This window comes from Primulina eburnea, unplaced genomic scaffold (genome assembly GCF_022965805.1).
Source record: "Primulina eburnea isolate SZY01 unplaced genomic scaffold, ASM2296580v1 ctg567_ERROPOS1600000+, whole genome shotgun sequence".
Lineage (NCBI taxonomy): Eukaryota > Viridiplantae > Streptophyta > Magnoliopsida > Lamiales > Gesneriaceae > Primulina > Primulina eburnea.
Window position 1 is genome coordinate 168,474 of NW_027331355.1, and position 20,234 is coordinate 188,707.

The following is a 20,234-nucleotide window of genomic DNA, read 5'->3' on the forward strand; positions in this document are numbered from 1 at the left end:
CTTCAACTAAAATAGCTGTTGGGTCATCGTATTCTCGCACCCAAGATGCAGCAGACGTTTAAAAATTTTGTTTTCGGGCGTCGTGTGTTCAAAAACATTCATAGGGCGTTTAGAATTACACCTTTGCGTATTAAACGTTGGGCTCCAAACTTCCAGTTTTTAAGCGGAGATAGCCCTGTTAGAGTAGATGTCCTGCAAGCTAATTGTTGGTGAGGGATTTAATTGACTCAGTTTTAATAAACAATCTTTATTTTAATATAATTTAACTTTTAGTGGTTACGTTAACATCTTTATCTGTATACCCATGCAATCAGCATAGATAAATTTCTTGATTATGCTATAATACAAATGAATCGTAATTCGATGTTGAAACTCATTTGTAAACACTGTATATTCTAAATTCGTTCCCAGTCGATTCAGTCGCTTAAAACATGCATAAAGGTCGCTGGAGCTCGAGAATAGCATCTGTGATGTTGTGTACTGCGTTTCTGGATAAGGGCATAGAGATGTCCAAACATGCAGATGAGTAGTCATATGATGATTATACCGAACAACCCTCCCTCGGACTTTCCAAGTGGTTATCATTCATCGAGAGGATAAGTCCGTGGTTATGATTGTACACCATTAGTCCTTACGATCCGGGACAAAACTGAGGCTCTATATGCTAGGGCTGTGCTTTGACTCGTTTACCGTCTCCATGAGAGTCATCAGGTGGCGAGGTTGGGTACAGTTGCGACACATAAAGAAGCCAGTGAATTGTAGTCGTGGATTCACCGTTCACCTACAGGTGTGGATATCCTGTGTGATCTGATGAAATAATAGTGCATGGAATCTCTTGCCATAGTATGAGATGTACGTTGGAGAAGGAGTTCTCCAATAGTATACACGATGCCACTATTATAGTTATCACATAGTTATCGAATTAATATGAAACCCTCGATGAACCAATGGTTGCAGATTCGATTGGCATATATGAGATGAAGGGACCGTACTGTACGTTAATCATAATCGACTGGTTCTTGTAGGCACTATCAGTGATACCTAGGAGATCATGGGGTGATGCTACTAGACTCTCTTACCATGATCCGATGGGTGCAATCAGAAATGAGTTCTGACATTCTTGATAAGGTGTTGATGAAAAGAATGAGGCTAACTAGGGTAAACCCGAATAAATGATTGTGTCATGAATCACAAAGAGATGTGAACCCAAGGCTAGCTGTATCTCTGAACCATTGAGGGTCACACAAGAACTGGATCGTTTGTTCCCATTGAGAGAATAAATTCAAGGAGTTGAATTTATATTTTGATATAGTAAATTCGAGTAGTTGAATTTATGATAATTAAATTTTGAGAAAATAAATTCAAGAAGGTGAATTTATAAGATAGTAAATTCAAGAATTTGAATTTATGAAATTTGGAGAGAATAAATTCAAGGAGTTGATTTATAAAATTTGATAATTTAATTTATTGAACTCAAAAGTTGGGTTTATTAAATATTAAATTTTGGATGTGATAAAATTCAAGGAGTTGAATTTATAATTTAAATATTAAATTCAAATGTTGAATTTATAAGGTATTTAAATTAAATGTAATGGGTATATGTATAATGTGCTTGTAGGAGTACAAGACCAACATACATATTATTAAAGTTCTTAATTAGAATTTAAAATATTAATAAATTAATTAAACTAGTTGGACTAGGATAATTAATTGATTAAGTCCATTAAGTGTTTAATTTAATTAATGGGTCATAAGCTTATATATATGTGTATTATGCTTAGGGTTAGAAATAATTCATTCATACTTTTTGAAAACCTTAGCCTCCATCCTTGATACTCTCGAAAAACCTCTCCTCTCCTCTCAAAAGAATTCGGCCACCTTAAAGGAATTTTAGGGTTTGAGCCGTCTATCGATATTTGATTTGCAACGCAAAAGTTCTTCTAATTTTTCTAGTGCAAATTAGAAGAGGAACAAATCATCTAGTCGTTGACCTGATTAGAAGAAATGAGTCCTTGAAGAACGTTCATAGGGATTCATCAAGAGATAGATCTGTCAATACTGGATTAGTTGGAGCCCAGTGATTTAATCACCAAATGTATAATTGTTAACTCTCTATGAATGTTTATGATAAAACCATACAAGTGCCCAAACCCAAACATATTTTGATTGTCAAAATAAAATAAAAATTTTAAAACTTCCGCTGCATTTGTGGCACGAGAAAACCGAGATCCAACAAGCCCTTCTCATATATTCCTACAAACGGCTCTTCAATATTGATCGCCAAATTAGGTCCACGATCGAAAGCTATGTTCTTCGCTTGGATTGCACTAAAATCACAAACGATTTGTGCATGGAGACTGTAGCCTCCGAATTTCCGAAATCCAGAGACGGTGCAACGCGACCAAATTTTTCTTCACCTTTTTCAAAGTGGCCGAATGTTTTTCTAATAAAAACCATGAGGTGGCCGAGACTTGAAAGGAGAAAAATTGGAGAGGATTTGTGAATGAATCTTATTTATTCTTAATACATAATTAACCTAATAATTATTGATTCTTAATCAATAATTTAAGCAAATCCAATTTGCTTATTTGGGAAAAATTTCTTCCAAATTTTATATGACCGTGACATGTCTTTTCAATTGGGTAAGGAATTTTGTGTAATTTTATGGAAAAAAATCTCTATTTAATTATGCCTTCTTATAGTGTATTTATAGAGTGAGATTCCTAATCTAATTAGGACTCTATATTTTCATTATAATTAAATTCACATATAATTAATATATAATGTATTTATTAACCTTTAATAATACATGATATAATAATATCATATACACATATTTTATATCACCATATAAAATATATATATGTATATTAAATGAAATAACTATTATTTAATTTATAAACTAATTCTTTGGTTAATTTAATTCTAGACTCCTCTAGAATATTTATGGAAATTTGTTAATGTTAGTAGTCATCACTACTGAAAATTATGCAAGATTAAGTTATTGTTGGAACTCGGTTTTTTCGTGCCCAAAACGTAGTGGAAGTTTTAAAACTTTTATTTATTTTGACAATCAAAATATATTTTGCTTTAGGCGCTCTTATAATTTTAATAAAAACATTCATAGGATGTCAGAATTAAACATTTAGTGAATTAACTCACTTGGCTCCAACTAATCCGATATAGGCGGATCTAGCTCTTGATGAATCCCTACGAACGATCTTCAAAAAACTCTTTCTTTCAATCTCCTAATCTGGTCCACGACTGGATTATTTGTTCCTCTTCTAACTTGCACTAGAAAGTATAGAAGATCTTTTCGTAGAGATATAACACAATTTGGTTCAAAACCTTTTGAGAGCACAAAATTGGAAGGGGTGAAAAACATTGGAAGAGCCGAAACCTTTTCTTGCAAAATACTTTGAAGGTTTCTATGAATCTTGTGAAAATCAGAATAATAATATCCTTAATTATTCTTTCGTCATCCTTTACTTAATTAATTTAATTAATTAAGTAAACTAAAGATTTTGGAGGAATTGTGGTCTTTCACTTTCGAAAATCACACAATATCAAAATTAGTGGAGGCTGTGATTTTTAGGTCAAAAATTTTAAAAAAAAAATCCATGACCTGATTACCATAATTAACATTAATGGACTTGATTAATTAATTGTGCTAGTCCAATTAGTTTAATTAATTAATCAAAGGCCATTAAGAACTTTAATTATTTAGTATGTTGGACTTGTACTCCTACAAGCCAATTAAACATACTTCCCACTATATTTAATTTAATATTTAATAAACTAAATTTTTTAGCTGAATAAATTAAATCGATTATAAATTCAACATTTGAATTTATTATTTAAATTATAAATTCAACTCGTTGAATTTTATCACCTCCAAAATTTAATATTTAATAAACCCAACTTTTGAGTTTAATAAATTAAATTATCAGATTTCATAAATTCAACTCCTTGAATTTATTCTCCCAAATTTTATAAATTCATAAATTCAAATTCTTGAATTTACTATCTCTCCTTGAATCTATTTTCTCAAAATTTAATTATCATAAATTCAACTCCTTGAATTTACTCTATCATAATATAAATTTAACTTCTTGAATTTATTCTCTCAATGGAAACAAATGATTTAGTGCTTGTGTGACCCTCAATGGTTCAGAGATACAGCTAGCCGTGGGTTCACAACTCTTTGTGATTCAAGACATAATCCTTTATTCGGGCTTACCCTAGTTAGCCTCATTCTTTTCATCAACACCTTGATCAAGAATGTCAGAACTCATTTCTGATTGCACCCATCGGATCATGGTAAGAGCGTCTAGTATCATCGCCCCATGATCCCCTATGTATCACTGATAGTGCCTGCAAGAACCAGTCGATTATGATTAACGTATAGTACGGTTCTTTCATCTCATATATACTGATCGAATATGCAACTATTGGTTCATCGAGGGTTGCATATTAATTCGATAACTATGTGATAACTATAATAATGGCATCGCGTGTACTATTGGAGAACTCCTTCTCCAATGTACATCTCGTACTCTGGCCAGAGATTCCTCAAACTATTATTTCATCAGATGACATAGGATATCCACACCCGTAGGTGAGCGGTGAATCCCCGACTACAATGCACTGGCTCCTATATGTGTCGCAACTGTACCCAACCTCGCCACCTGATGACTCTCTTGGAGACGCTAAACGAGTCAAAGCACAGTCCTAGCATATAGAGCCTCAGTGTTGTCCCGAGTCGTAAGGACTAATGGTGTACAGTCATAACCACGGACTTATCCTCTCGATGAATGATAACCACTTGGAAAGTCCGAGGGAGGGTTATTCGGTATAATCATTATATGACACAGATAAAGTATAATGAAACCATTAAAAGTTAAATTATATTAAAATAAAGATTGTTTATTACAACTGAGTTAATAAAATCCCTAGCCAACTGTTGGCTTGCAGGGCATCTACTCTAACAATCTCCTACTTGCCCTAGAGCGAACTACCCTTAACTTTAATTACATTGCTTCGCGATGCTTCTGAAACAATGGTCCTGGAAAGGGCTATGTAAGTGGATCAACAACATTATCTGCAGAGGAGACTCTTTCGACCGATATGTCTTCTCTTCCCACAATCTCCCGTATGATGTGGAACTTCCTCAGTACATGTTTGGTCGCTGATGAGACCTTGGTTCCTTTGCTTGCGCAATGGCACCAGTGTTGTCGCAGTAAGACGGGACTGGATCAACTCCATTAGGAATAACGCCAAACACTTGGACAAAATTCCTCATCCAAACTGCCTCTTTGGCTGCATCAGATGCAACAATGCATTCAGCTTCAGTGGTGGAATCCGCAACGGTGTCTTGCTTGGAACCTTTCCAAGAGACAGCCGCACCATATAGCATGAATACAAAACCAGAGGTCGATTTCGAATCATCTACGTCACATTGGAAGCTAGAATCCGTGTAGCCTTCCAATTTCAATTCTCTACCCTCATAGACCATTAACAAGTTATTAGTCCTTCTCAAGTACTTAAGAATATCTTTCACGGCCTTCCAATGCATTGGACCAGGGTTTGTCTGATATCTGGTTGTAACACCTAGAGCGTAAGCAACATCAAGACGTGTCGATATCATACCATACATGATACTACCAATGGCAGACGCATATGGAATACGGGTCATCATCTCTATCTTTCCATTAGTCTTGGGGCACATTGCATTAGATAGAGTAACACCATGACACATTGGTAAATATCCTTTCTTGGACTCTTCCATAGAGGATCTATTTAGAATGATATCGATATAAATCGCTTGGGTGAGCCACAACATCCTTTTGATCTATCTCTGTAGATTTATATTCTCAATACATAGGATGCTTCACCCATGTCTTTCATGTAGAATTTACTTACCAACCATACTTTAGTTGATTGCAATAATCCTACATCATTCCCAATTAGCAGGATATCATCAACATAAAGTATTAGGAATGTTACTGCACTCCCAGTAACTTTCTTGTACACGCACGGTTCCTCAGGATTCTTAGCAAAACCAAACTCTTTGATAGTGCTATCAAATCTGATGTTCCAACTCTTTGACGCCTTCTTGAGACCATGTATTGATCTCTGAAGTTTGCATACCATATGCTCACTTCCTACTGATGTGTATCCCTCAGATTGAGACATATAAATTTCTTCTTTGATGTCTCTATTGAGGAATGCAGTCTTTACATCCATTTGCCATATCTCATTGTCGTACAATGCTGCTATGGCTAGTAGTATTCTAATGGACTTAAACATAGCAACTGGTGAAAGTTTTCCTCATAGTCAACTCCTTGCCTTTGAGTATAACTTTTTGCAACCAGTCTTGCTTTGAAGGTCAATATACCTTCCCATTTGGCCCAAACTTTCTTTTGTAGATCCATTTGTATCCTATGGGAACGATTCCCTCAGGTGGATCCACCAATGTCCAGACTTGGTTTGAATACATAGAGTCCATTTCAGACTGCATGACTTCAAGCTATTTGGTTGAATCAGTATCAGATATTGTTTCTTTGAAATTCATTGGATCACATCCAACACAATGCTCATCATGACTTTGTTCATGAAGAAGCGTATATTTTGCATGTGGTCTAATAACCTATCAGACCTTTTAGAAGCTTGTACTTCAACTACTGGTTGTTGGAAATTAGGTTCAACTACTATATTTGAGGGAGTATCTTGACTCTCTCCAAGTTCTATCATCTTGTATTTTCTATCTAATAGAAATTATCTTTCCAAAAAGGTGGCATTTCTCTTCCCCGAAACAAACACTTTTGCTTCATTGGGATGATAAAAATGATATCCAACAGAATTCTTTGGATATCCTACAAAGTAGCACAAAGTGGATCTACTATCCAATTTGTCTCCCACTATCTACTTCACGTAAGCAGGACATCTCCAAATTCTCATGTAAGAAAATTTGAGAGTTTTTCCCATCCATATCTCATATGGTGTTTTATCCACTGCTTTAGTATGGACATTATTCAACAACATTGCCGCATTTTCAAGCTCAAAGCCCCAAAACCATGTAGGCAATTCAGTGAATCCCATCATAGATCAAACCATGTCCAAAAAAGTTCGCTCACGACATTCAGAAACACCATTTAATTGTGGTGTTGCTGGTGGAGTACACTGTGAGAGAATCTCATTCTCTTTCAGATAATCCAAAATTTCAGCACTCAAGTATTCTCCACCTCGATCAGATCGAAGTGTCTTAATACTTCTTTCTAGCTGTTTTTCTAATTCAGATATGAATTATTTGAACCTTTCAAATGCTTCAGATTTGTGTTTCATCAAATAAAATTACCAATACCTCGAATGGTCATCAGTAAAGGTAATGAAGTAGGATTGCCCATATTTTGTGCTAAATGCCTGTGTGGATCAAATCCAGTAGACCATGCACACGTTCCACGTTTCCATTAAATGAAGTCTTGGTCAATTTTCCTTTTAGACAGGACTTACAAGTAGGTAGAGAATTTATGTCTGACAAGTCAAACATGTCTTCTCCTACTAGCTTGTGCATCCTTATTTGGAAAATATGACCTAGTCTAGCGTGCCATATTTGTGTGGGATTTGGATCACCTAACTTTCTTTTGTTTCTTGTTGAAATCATGTTTACTTGGACATTCACTTATCATTTTCAGAATATTTCTGGCGTATATAATTTTATGTCCAGACTTCTTGCAATGAAATAAATATGTTCTAACTTATCTGGCTTTGTAAGCCTTTTAAGTGTCCTTCAGAGTTTGCCTCTTATTGGGATTGTTTTTCTTGTGAGGGCAGAACATTTATCTCCCTTACCTTGTGGGACATTTTTAGTCTGACGAGAGGCCTAATAGAAAAACAATAATTTCCTATTTTATGGTGATCTCATAAGTTATATGCTTATTAACTAGCTCTTCAAGGCTATCATCTATCTTATTCAAATTGAAGTTCACCATAACCCCGTCAAATTAGGATGAGAAAGACAACAAATTGATGTAATCTAGTAACTCTTAGGAATCACATATTCCAGGCCCACCACATTCTTAATAAGCCCAGTCATATGTACATCATGCTCATGGGCCAAAACCTTGTTTTGCATGCGTGTAGTCATGAGCTCCTTGAAAGTGGTGTGCATAGTTTCATGCACCATGCAACTTTTGCACGTGCATTCGAATGTCAGGAGCATTCAAAATTTCCTCAAACTGTCCTTACAGTTCATTTGACATAGAAGCGATCATTTTACACTTTAGCTTGCATAGTATGGTCCTACCATCTTGCATGCTTTGTCAGTTTAGCATGACTGACATTATTGTGTGTCATTTTCTCTGAATTCAGAACAATTTTCCTAACCAGTCTTGAAAATTAGGTTCGGTGTAATGCCCGAGATTTTTATCTGTTAATCTGCAATTAGTGATTGATGAGTTGAAAGGATTATGAGAGGATCAATCGGGACACCGAGAAAAGTATTTAAAAAGAAATTAAATTATGAAGTATATTGCAGGAGATACTGCACCCGCGCCATAAACTCTACCGCACCCGCGGTCGTGTATCATAAAATGTTGGAAATTTACAGTAGCTTGAGCGCACCCGTGCCAGAAAAGCCACAGCACCCGCGGTGTTGGGGCAGAAAGTCCACCGCATCCGCGGTATAAAAACGAGCGCACCTGCGGTGAAACGTGTGTGTTGAAGAATGAGTCACACGTCCTTTGCATGCATTGATATATATAACTGATGCAATTCCTTCAGATTCAAGGGAGGAAAACGAAGGGAATTCCCTGGAAAAGCTTCAAAGTTCCTTGAATTGGAGAAATTTGATTTACGAGCGATCCGTCCGTCTGATTGGAAATCCGACTTCAGTACTGTACTCCTATCATCACAAGCTACAACGGGACGTAAGTTTCATTGAGTTCTATTATCATTTGAAATTGTGATATTTCAGAAATTATGATTTGGTTGATATATGATGTTCTTGACATATTAGACATTGTAGAAGTGAAACCGGACTGAAGAATAGATATTGTATGGAATTATTATGATTTTTGGAAGATATTGATTGAGATTGATATCAGATTTGTATCGTTACTGATAATGAATTGAGAGTTAATGATTCTTATATGTTCGGGATATACTGGTCAGTATATATTTTGAATCATATCGAAGAATAGACTATATATACAATTGTTATGATTTTTTGAGTGGATATGATCGAGATTGTACAGAATTGAGATTATGATTCGTATTGATAGCGATTATGAGTTGTATTATTATATCTGTGATGTTGAGATTGACGGGGCTATCAAGACCGTATTCTTATGCCGTCGAAACATCAGTAGATTGATTTTGATAAGATTCAGTAGTGATTGAGATTGCATTGTATGTCGTTGTCATTGATCAGATTATGTATTGATTTGAGTATTGATCAATACAGGTTTTGAATTGAGTGATACATTGACACCGTCTATTCGATATTGTCATTTCAGATTAGATATGGACAGATTTGACTTCGAGACTTCGACTTCGTCAGATGGGAAGACAAAGGTATAAGTCAATGTGTAACGCCCCAAAAATTTAAAGTTCACGCGAACCATATGCATGCAATTATTAAATTCTTTTGTATTTTTAATTAAATGTTTTACTTGCATGAATTATTTATGTGGTGCATTTTGACATGTTTAAAATATATTTTCTGCATGGTTGCATGAAACTGTATTTTTTTTAAAAGGATATTCAAGTGACGATCGAGGAACGTAGTCCTAAGGCTGAAAAACGTAAAATGTTTTATTAAATAATTAATTTTAATTATTTAATATAAGGATGATGGTTTTCTCATATTTTTGAAAACAAAGAATTTTGAGGTGATTTTATGCACCGAGACTAATTTTTATTGGTGTTGGATTTTCAACTAAAATTCGATCTTTTAAGCCGTCCGGCTATTTAATTCACTAAATTTTTTTTATGAAAACTTTTTTTACTTTAATTAAGTCTAGCTTGCACTAGTGGGCTTAGTTAAATTTATTTTGGCCTTAAGCCTTTTTAAGCAATTAATTAGCATATTAAAGGGAGATTTAAACCCTAAGCTAGAAAGAAAATCACTCCACTCACGCCTCACACACTCAGGCCGCAATTAGAATTTTCAGAAAATAGAATAAGCTCTTCCCTCGGCTGGTAGCTCTCGGCCGTGAGGAGATTAGTTTTTCTCTTCAAAGTTTGTGAGTTACAAGCCTCGGTTCTCTCCGTTCTTCGTCGCCGTCGGTATTTCGTTCATTTACGACGCAAAGGCACGCCTATATCTTCCTTTGCTCATCCATTACATCATAATATCGATTCAAATTCTGTGTGTACAAAGATCTTGAAGTTTTATTTGCAGAAATTCGTTTTTCTCATGAACATGCTATGAACTAACGATTTTTGTGTACCAAATCATGTCTTGATTGTGTTTAGGGACTGCCATGATGCCATATGATGTCTAGGTAAAGGTTTCAAGGAAAACAAACCACCCACCATCGACAGAAATTGGAAAGGGATTAAGGAAACAGAAGCTGAACGCTACTGTCATGGCGTTCATGCTCGGTTGCACGATTTTAGGGTGAGGCCTGGACTTGGCTGGGGCCAGGACACGGCCAGGGGCGGTTCATGGTCTAGGGAGAGTCCTAGCCAAGCTAGGACTCAGAACCGAAGGGCAGGGAGGAGTCCTTGCATGCAAGGACTCCCACCCGAGAAGTTGCACCACGCTGTGCAGTCTTCGTGCGATTAGTTCGGGGCTAGGGCTCGGTCCTGGGCTCGTGGGCTGGGCTAGGAAGGTTCACTAGGGTCCCAAGTAAGGGTTCGTGGGTTGGGTTCGAGCGGTAAAGCACCGGCTGGGCTCGCACGACCATGAACATGGAGTTCATGCAAAGTGTGTTCTCGGCCAGCATGTACAGTGACTTGAGGGCCTCGTTTTTCGGCTTTGGGTGAGAGTTTTTAATGGTTTGAGGGTCCAGGAGGTTAGTTTAGGATGTTGGGCAAGTTCTGGTTCGTTATGGTCCGAGGGTAACTCGGTAAAATTAAGAGATGGCTCGGGGTCGAAGTTTAGGTGTCAAATTGAGTTTTATAATGAAGAAAAGTTGGAAAACGGCTCACGGGGGTCGGGTCGTGATCCATAAGGGCTAAAATAATATAAAAAGACTAAATTTTGAATTTAGGAATTTTATATTAAAGTTTGGTATTTTTCGGGATTAAAACACCGTTAAAATAATCAAGAAAAGATAATTGAAATTGTCTATTATTTAAGCTAAGTAAAATTACGAAAAAATTCATGTAAGCTTAAATATTTATTTGGGACATATTAGAGTCAAGAAATCAAGAAAAAAAGTCTGAAACGTAAAATGTCATGATTAGGGGTAAAACGGTCTTTTTACACCTAAAATTAGTAAAGGTCATGGCAGTGCCCTAAATGCTGTTTTTATGATATTATGTTCATTGTTAAATGCTTATGAAATGTTCATGATTTATTTATGATTTATTTTAAATGTCCATGTAATTTTATAATTAAAATTGACATTTAAAATACATGGTGCATGCTTGGTTTCAAATAAAAATATATTCATGCATAATTTTATAAGGTGATGAAAACATGAAAATATTGATGAAAGTGAAGTAATTGTGACTATGAGGAATTCAGGATTTGAGGTTATGATCAAGATTAGGCCAAGGCTCAGTTGACGATCTTGTGTCGCTGATGTCCCCGCCGCCCAGTACTGTGGTTTCAAGTAGATGGTACCATCGTCATGTCATGTCACGTCAGGAAAGTCACAATTAACGATCTGAATTCAATCAAGGAAAAGATAAAGTTATGATCATGAAAAGAATCACGTCATGCTATTATGTCATGTTATCATGTCATGTTATGATCAAGGAAAAGGTAAAGGTAAGGTTCATGTCATGCATATCACGAAAAGATTATTTTACGTAAAAGTATTTTCACTGTTGCATGGGATTTTATATCTATTAGTCGTTACAAAGATTTAGTGTGTTGAGTCTTTAGACTCACTAGGTGTGATGGATGCAGGTGAGGGTGGGGGAGGACTTGACGCATGAGACGACTGGACTGAAGGTGCACACAACCCGAGGACCAGCGCTTCTACTATTTTCCGCACTCATGATTATGGATTATGATTTTACGTTAAAAGATTTCTAAAATCATTTATTTATGCTTTAGAGTGGTTTTGGAGAGGGGGTATGTTTCATGATTATTGTTTTTTAGGTTTGGTAACTCATGCGATGATTTTATCCTTCATGTCTATTCACTTGATTTTAAAATGCTAGCTAGCGAACGTTCTAGATCATGGGCAAAATATTTTATTAAAATATTTTCATGGGCGGTCCGAATTTTTTAAAAAAAAAAAAAAATTCCTAGTACATTTTAAACACAAGAACACGGGACGTTTCAGTTGGTATCAGAGCCAATGGTTCTGTAAAGGGTTGTGCCACCATCAGCGCCGGGAAGATCAGTCGTCAAGCCTCAAAGTTGTAAGTTTACATGCTTTATATGATTTTATGATGTTACCTACACGTCTACATGATCTATATGTTTAAGCTACATGTGCATACACGTTTTGAAGTGAATGACGTTGGTGTTTAAGGTTGCATGGTAAACGATTTTCATCCTGCATAGTTGCATGACTTTGTTATGCTAAAAGATTATATGCTTCATGATTTTTATACGTGTTACGTTGCGGAATAAAAAATTATTTTATGTTAACGCATGTTGGTTTGTGGTGGAATTGGACTATGTGATTTTTGGATTTTAGTATTGACGTTCTACTTTGTTGGGCTATAAGTTGATCATGAACATTATGAATGATTTTTGGGACACGTATATTTTCTAAGAAAATATTTACGATTCATGGTTATTAGTTGAATTAATTTTGGGAATTACTCATAAGTAATAATTATTCGAAAAATGCGATTATCTCGGGAAGTAAGAAAATGTATAAATTGTGATTTTTAGTTTGATGAAAGGTAAGATGGATTATGAGAATTGATTTTTGGGTAAATAAGTTTAAAAATTTTGAAATTATGTTATGGGAAACTGTAGAAGGAAACTTAAGAATGCCAAAAACTTATGGGATTAATTGTAGGATTTTCGAAAATAAAGCACCTATTGGGTAATTTTTGAGGAAATTAAGAAATAAATTTGCAATTATTAAGGAATTTGGGGACTAGTTTGGCATTAAGCGATAATTAAATGGTCTAAATGATAAGAATTTTTAGGATTTAGACTTTTAAGAATATTTAGAACCGTGGGACATCTTGGGTTATAATGTTATACGGAATGTTAATCAAGGGTTTCTAAGAATAAATCAATATTAGGCTTGAAAATCTAAGCGTCAACGGATTCGTTTGGAATTTTAAGATTGAAATATGATAAATTGATGAACATTTTGGGTATAAAATAAGGAAAATAATATACGATAAGTTTGGTTATCCATCTTTTATTAATGGGAATTTTAAGAAAAATGGAAATTCGAGGGTATAATAGTATAACATTAAGTAATTATGGGTCTTTTTAAGTTGCCATTTGCAAATAAGGATTTAGAAAGGAATAGTTATTCTAGAATTTAAGTTTTATCAGAGTAAGCGCAGCAGAAGCGTGGGTTTTTGAAATATTAGAACTAAATCTAAACTTTGGGTTATTAAGGATAAGCGAATTTCGAGGACTAAATTCAATTTAAGGGGGGAAGATTGTAACGCCCCAAAAATTTAAAGTTCACGCGAACCATATGCATGCAATTATTAAATTCTTTTGTATTTTTAATTAAATGTTTTAATTGCATGAATTATTTATGTGGTGCATTTTGACATGTTTAAAATATATTTTCTGCATGGTTGCATGAAACTGTATTTTTTTTAAAAGGATATTCAAGTGACGATCGAGGAACGGAGTCCTAAGGCTGAGAAATGTAAAATGTTTTATTAAATAATTAATTTTAATTATTTAATATAAGGATGATGGTTTTCTCATATTTTTGAAAACAAGGAATTTTGAGGTGATTTTATGCACCGAGACTAATTTTTATTGGTGTTGGATTTTCAACTAAAATTCGATCTTTTAAGTCGTCCGGCTATTTAATTCACTAAATTTTTTTTATGAAAACTTTTTTTACTTTAATTAAGTCTAGCTTGCACTAGTGGGCTTAGTTAAATTTATTTTGGCCTTAAGCCTTTTTAAGCAATTAATTAGCATATTAAAGGGAGATTTAAACCCTAAGCTAGAAAGAAAATCACTCCACTCACGCCTCACACACTCACGCCGCAATTAGAATTTTCAGAAAATAGAATAAGCTCTTCCCTCGGCTGGTAGCTCTCGGCCGTGAGGAGATTAGTTTTTCTCTTCAAAGTTTGTGAGTTACAAGCCTCGGTTCTCTCCGTTCTTCGTCGCCGTCGGTATTTCGTGCATTTACGACGCAAAGGCACGCCTATATCTTCCTTTGCTCATCCATTACATCATAATATCGATTCAAATTCTGTGTGTACAAAGATCTTGAAGTTTTATTTGCAGAAATTCGTTTTTCTCATGAACATGCTATGAACTAACGATTTTTGTGTACCAAATCATGTCTTGATTGTGTTTAGGGACTGCCATGATGCCATATGATGTCTAGGTAAAGGTTTCAAGGAAAACAAACCACCCACCATCGGCAGAAATTGGAAAGGGATTAAGGAAACAGAAGCTGAACGCTACTGTCATGGCGTTCATGCTCGGTTGCACGATTTTAGGGTGAGGCCTGGACTTGGCTGGGGCCAGGACACGGCCAGGGGCGGTTCATGGTCTAGGGAGAGTCCTAGCCAAGCTAGGACTCAGAACCGAAGGGCAGGGAGGAGTCCTTGCATGCAAGGACTCCCACCCGAGAAGTTGCACCACGCTGTGCAGTCTTCGTGCGATTAGTTCGGGGCTAGGGCTCGGTCCTGGGCTCGTGGGCTGGGCTAGGAAGGTTCACTAGGGTCCCAAGTAAGGGTTCATGGGTTGGGTTCGAGCGGTAAAGCACCGGCTGGGCTCGCACGACCATGAACATGGAGTTCATGCAAAGTGTGTTCTCGGCCAGCATGTACAGTGACTTGAGGGCCTCGTTTTTCGGCTTTGGGTGAGAGTTTTTAATGGTTTGAGGGTCCAGGAGGTTAGTTTAGGATGTTGGGCAAGTTCTGGTTCGTTATGGTCCGAGGGTAACTCGGTAAAATTAAGAGATGGCTCGGGGTCGAAGTTTAGGTGTCAAATTGAGTTTTATAATGAAGAAAAGTTGGAAAACGGCTCACGGGGGTCGGGTCGTGATCCATAAGGGCTAAAATAATATAAAAAGACTAAATTTTGAATTTAGGAATTTTATATTAAAGTTTGGTATTTTTCGGGATTAAAACACCGTTAAAATAATCAAGAAAAGATAATTGAAATTGTCTATTATTTAAGCTAATTAAAATTACGAAAAAATTCATGTAAGCTTAAATATTTATTTGGGACATATTAGAGTCAAGAAATCAAGAAAAAAAGTCAGAAACGTAAAATGTCATGATTAGGGGTAAAACGGTCTTTTTACACCTAAAATTAGTAAAGGTCATGGCAGTGCCCTAAATGCTGTTTTTATGATATTATGTTCATTGTTAAATGCTTATGAAATGTTCATGATTTATTTATGATTTATTTTAAATGTCCATGTAATTTTATAATTAAAATTGACATTTAAAATACATGGTGCATGCTTGGTTTCAAATAAAAATATATTCATGCATAATTTTATAAGGTGATGAAAACATGAAAATATTGATGAAAGTGAAGTAATTGTGACTATGAGGAATTCAGGATTTGAGGTTATGATCAAGATTAGGCCAAGGCTCAGTTGACGATCTTGTGTCGCTGATGTCCCCGCCGCCCAGTACTGTGGTTTCAAGTAGATGGTACCATCGTCATGTCATGTCATGTCATGTCACGTCAGGAAAGTCACAATTAACGATCTGAATTCAATCAAGGAAAAGATAAAGTTATGATCATGAAAAGAATCACGTCATGCTATTATGTGCTATTATGTCATGTTATCATGTCATGTTATGATCAAGGAAAAGGTAAAGGCAAGGTTCATGTCATGCATATCACGAAAAGATTATTTTACGTAAAAGTATTTTCACTGTTGCATGGGATTTTATATCTATTACTCGTTACAAAGATTTGGTGTGTTGAGTTTTTAGACTCACTAGGTGTGATGGATGCAGGTGAGGGTGGGGGAGGACTTGACGCATGAGACGACTGGACTGAAGGTGCACACAACCCGAGGACCAGCGCTTCTACTATTTTCCGCACTCATGATTATGGATTATGATTTTACGTTAAAAGATTTCTAAAATCATTTATTTATGCTTTAGAGTGGTTTTGGAGAGGGGGTATGTTTCATGATTATTGCTTTTTAGGTTTGGTAACTCATGCGATGATTTTATCCTTCATGTCTATTCACTTGATTTTAAAATGCTAGCTAGCGAACGTTCTAGATCATGGGCAAAATATTTTATTAAAATATTTTCATGGGCGGTCCGAATTTTTTTAAAAAAAAAAAAAAAATTCCTAGTACATTTTAAACACAAGAACACGGGACGTTTCACAATGTGGTATTGGGAGATCGACTCAAGCATGATATACTTGAGTTTCCATAAATCACATACTTACTGCTATTATATGCATTGATTTAATTTGATATGCTTGTTCTATTGATTTATAGGAAGCATATATTAGACGAGTATTAGACGAGTGATCTTGTGACAGAAGTGCCTGATAGTGGTGGGATCTCCACGGGCACATTGCACAATGTCACAAGATAGTGTATTGGCGATAGTGCCAAAGTCTGTTACCGGATGATTGGCTATCGACGTGGATAGAATTGTAGTTCTATTACTGGTGATCGATATCATATCGATGTGGATAGAATCGGAGTTTCTTCTATTACTGGTGATCGATATGGAATGCCAACGTCTGGAAACCGGGATCCCTAAACTAAGAATGAGTCTAGTCTTAGACGTGGAGTCACGAGTATGATTTATAGTTTGATATTGATATATGTTTTTGATTGCGATACATGTTATGAATATATGCTTCATGCTTTTATTTTTGTTATATAAAATGCATGTTTCGTTGGTTTATACTGGGAATATAATTCTCACCGGAGTTATCTGGCTGTTGTCTTGTTTTTATGTGTGCATGACAACAGGTGGGACATGTTCAGGGTCCAGGAGATGAAGAGAGATCGTGATTAGAGTGGAGACTACGGACTTTGATTAGAAATAGGGTTTGGACACTTGATGTTTAGTTGTTGAACCTTAGTCTGAATAAATGTATGTTGTACAGGACTCGTGCTTTAATTTATACTGATATGTATAATAGCTGAATGCCATTACGTTTCGCATGTAATAGTGTATGTTAAAAAAAAATTAGACTCTGTTTATTATAATTGATTAATTAGTCCCAAAGATGATTAAGAATCGAATTAGCGTCCGGGTCCCCACATTCGGTTAGCTGTTAACAACAGAAATCGGTTATGTGACGAAATCGAAAATATACTGATACGGAAACAGAATAATAGTTGCTGATTATTTTAAAATAATTTTAAAATATAAAAAATGGATTTTTATTTTATAAATCTCCCTCCTACTATTTTGACATTTTCACCACCCTCTGATGAAAAAGGGAAATCGTATTTCCTTAGTGGGCACGTAGAGTCCAATTAGCCAATTATAATCCCAAATAATATTAGCAAATTATAATTTCTAAAAGGTAGAATCCAATTGCATCCATATGCAACCTCCGCGTGTTTTGCCTCACGTTTAATAAGGACCCAATAATATGACGCCATTTATTTTCGCGTGTCAAACCAACCCATCAATGTTGAATTGTAGTAGACGGTCGTCATGAGTTCCCCCAATAATATGATCCGAAGTCATGGGAGTTCCACTCAATTCACATCATATGTCCGGTGGAAGTCACAGCTTTCCGGCGTCCAGGCCTCCACAATAATATGAGCCAGACACTGTCTGCGGGTAGCGATCAACATGCAACCATGGTTGATGGAAGACAATGAAAAATTAAACTCTTTTAATTTTTACTTTTACTGTTTGATATAAATTTTGAATCATATTCAAAATGAGGGATTTCAATTTTAAAATTGTCTCTTCATTTTAATTTTAAAAACGCGTGCCATGTTTGTATGTTTGCCGGATTCATGCAACTATATAATAATATACATACATGCATACTAATGTATATCGCACTTATCATAATATGATATTCAATAATAAATAAGGATGATCGATTGCCAACACTATTAGATCAATGTGAGCCAAATATGGATCCAGGTCCAAAACCTAGGTAAATGCAGGGATGCAAATGCAACTATTACAAAAGCTTCCAATATTTTACTTGTCTTCATCTCGTTCATCGGGCCCACCATCTTCCAGTCTTCATCTCCCACTATTTCAAATAATTACATTAAAATAACCATGGCGCATAAGGGATACATCTCATGGGGTGAGAACGGGCCATAAACCAGGCCCCCTATAATAATATCAAATATTAACAAAACGAATAAAACAGTAAAATATCCTACGATACACCTAACACATTGGTCAAGGCTCTCGATCATCCTTCATGCATTTAATATCAAATATTAACATCAATTTAATTAAACAATTTAATTAATTGATAAATCATATATCTAATAATTTTATCACTAACCACCACAAATTATTAAAGATTTAATAAATTAAATAAACCCTTTTATTTAATTTTCAATTAAATCAATAATAATTTACTTTACAAGAAAATTATTAATTTTCAAAAAAATAATTTTCAAAAATAAAAATTGAACCAATTTTCAAAAATATCAATTTTGCCTAAAAATTTGAAAAATCAGAAAATTGCACCCTAGGTCCAAACAATTCAAGCCCATCATCCATCACGCTTCCCGATACGTTCCCCGGCAGCCGCCCGCGCCGCTCGCCCGCTGCCGGAACGTTTTGGGCATGGCAGGCCCGCTGTGCGTGCCCTGCGCGCACAGCCGCGTGCTGGCGTCCTGACGCTGGGGGCGCGCGTTGTGCGTTGGCGTCTGACCCACGCGTGCAGCGCCCAATCGTGCGCGCAGGGCCGCTCACGGACTGCCCAGAACAGTTCCGTGCAGATTCGAATATATTTTTTTTTTATTTCTGGAAAAATAATTTTAATGGTGCTACAATTTTCTGAAAAATTTTCTTGTGTGGTTAGAAACAAATTATTCAATATCAAAACTATACGATTTAAAAAAACCTTGGCTTTCATACCACTGTTGGATCTCGGTTTTCTCGCGCCCAAAACACAGCGGAAGTTTTAAAATTTTTATTTATTTTGACAATCAAAATATGTTTTGCTTTGGACGCTCGTATGATTTTAATAAAAACATTCATAGGATGTCAGAATTATACCTTCAGTGAATTAACTCACTTGGCTTCAACTAATCCGCTATAGGCGGATCTAACTTTTGATTAATCCCTACGAACGATCTTCAAAAAACTCTTTCCTTCAATCTCCAAATCTGGTCCACGACTGGATTACTTGTTCATTTTACGCGTGATGAAATCATGTTTTCCATCATTGTTGTCTCATTATTTTCTGCAAAAACTTCACTTTCATCCGTTGATAAATAATTAACTAACTAAATACAATAACAGATAAATTAATAACTGACATCTGTTGATGAACTGAATATCATAACTGATATAGGACCAACTGACGTCAGTTGACACACAGTTAAACAACTGAACAAGTGAACTGGTGAATGAGTAACTGACATCAGTTGATAAACATTTAAATAATAAATGACAAAATGTATGAACAGCAACTAACAAAGCAACAATAAAACTTATTAAGATAAATCGATTAAACCAAGTATATTGCAAAAGTGAGAAAACTTAGTCTCTGCCAATGGCTTTGTGAAGATGTCAGTAGCTTGTTGTTCAGTTGATACATATTCCAGTCTCATAGCTTTCTTCAGAGTATGATCTCTGATGAAGTGATGTCTGACATCAATGTGCTTGGTCCTTGATTGAAGAACTGGATTATAAGTTATTGCAATCGTGCTTGTGTTGTCACATAATATGGGAGATTCTTTAGCATCAACTCCATAATCTTTCAGTTGTTGCTGAATCCAGAGTAG

General features: G+C 35.7%; 1 protein-coding gene across 2 annotated transcripts in view; it reads left to right on the forward strand.

The window, feature by feature from the left end:
* LOC140821447 (uncharacterized) overlaps nucleotides 1-19,383 on the forward strand; it is a 41,762-nt gene extending 22,379 nt beyond the window's left edge. The window contains exon 5 of one of the 2 annotated variants that reach the window (XR_012115742.1): nucleotides 19,365-19,383. The gene's annotated coding sequence lies outside the window, so the exon portion shown is untranslated. The remainder of the gene's footprint in view (nucleotides 1-19,364) is intronic. The other variant, XR_012115743.1, reaches the window with a different exon arrangement.
* The last annotated feature ends 851 nt before the right edge of the window (nucleotides 19,384-20,234 follow it).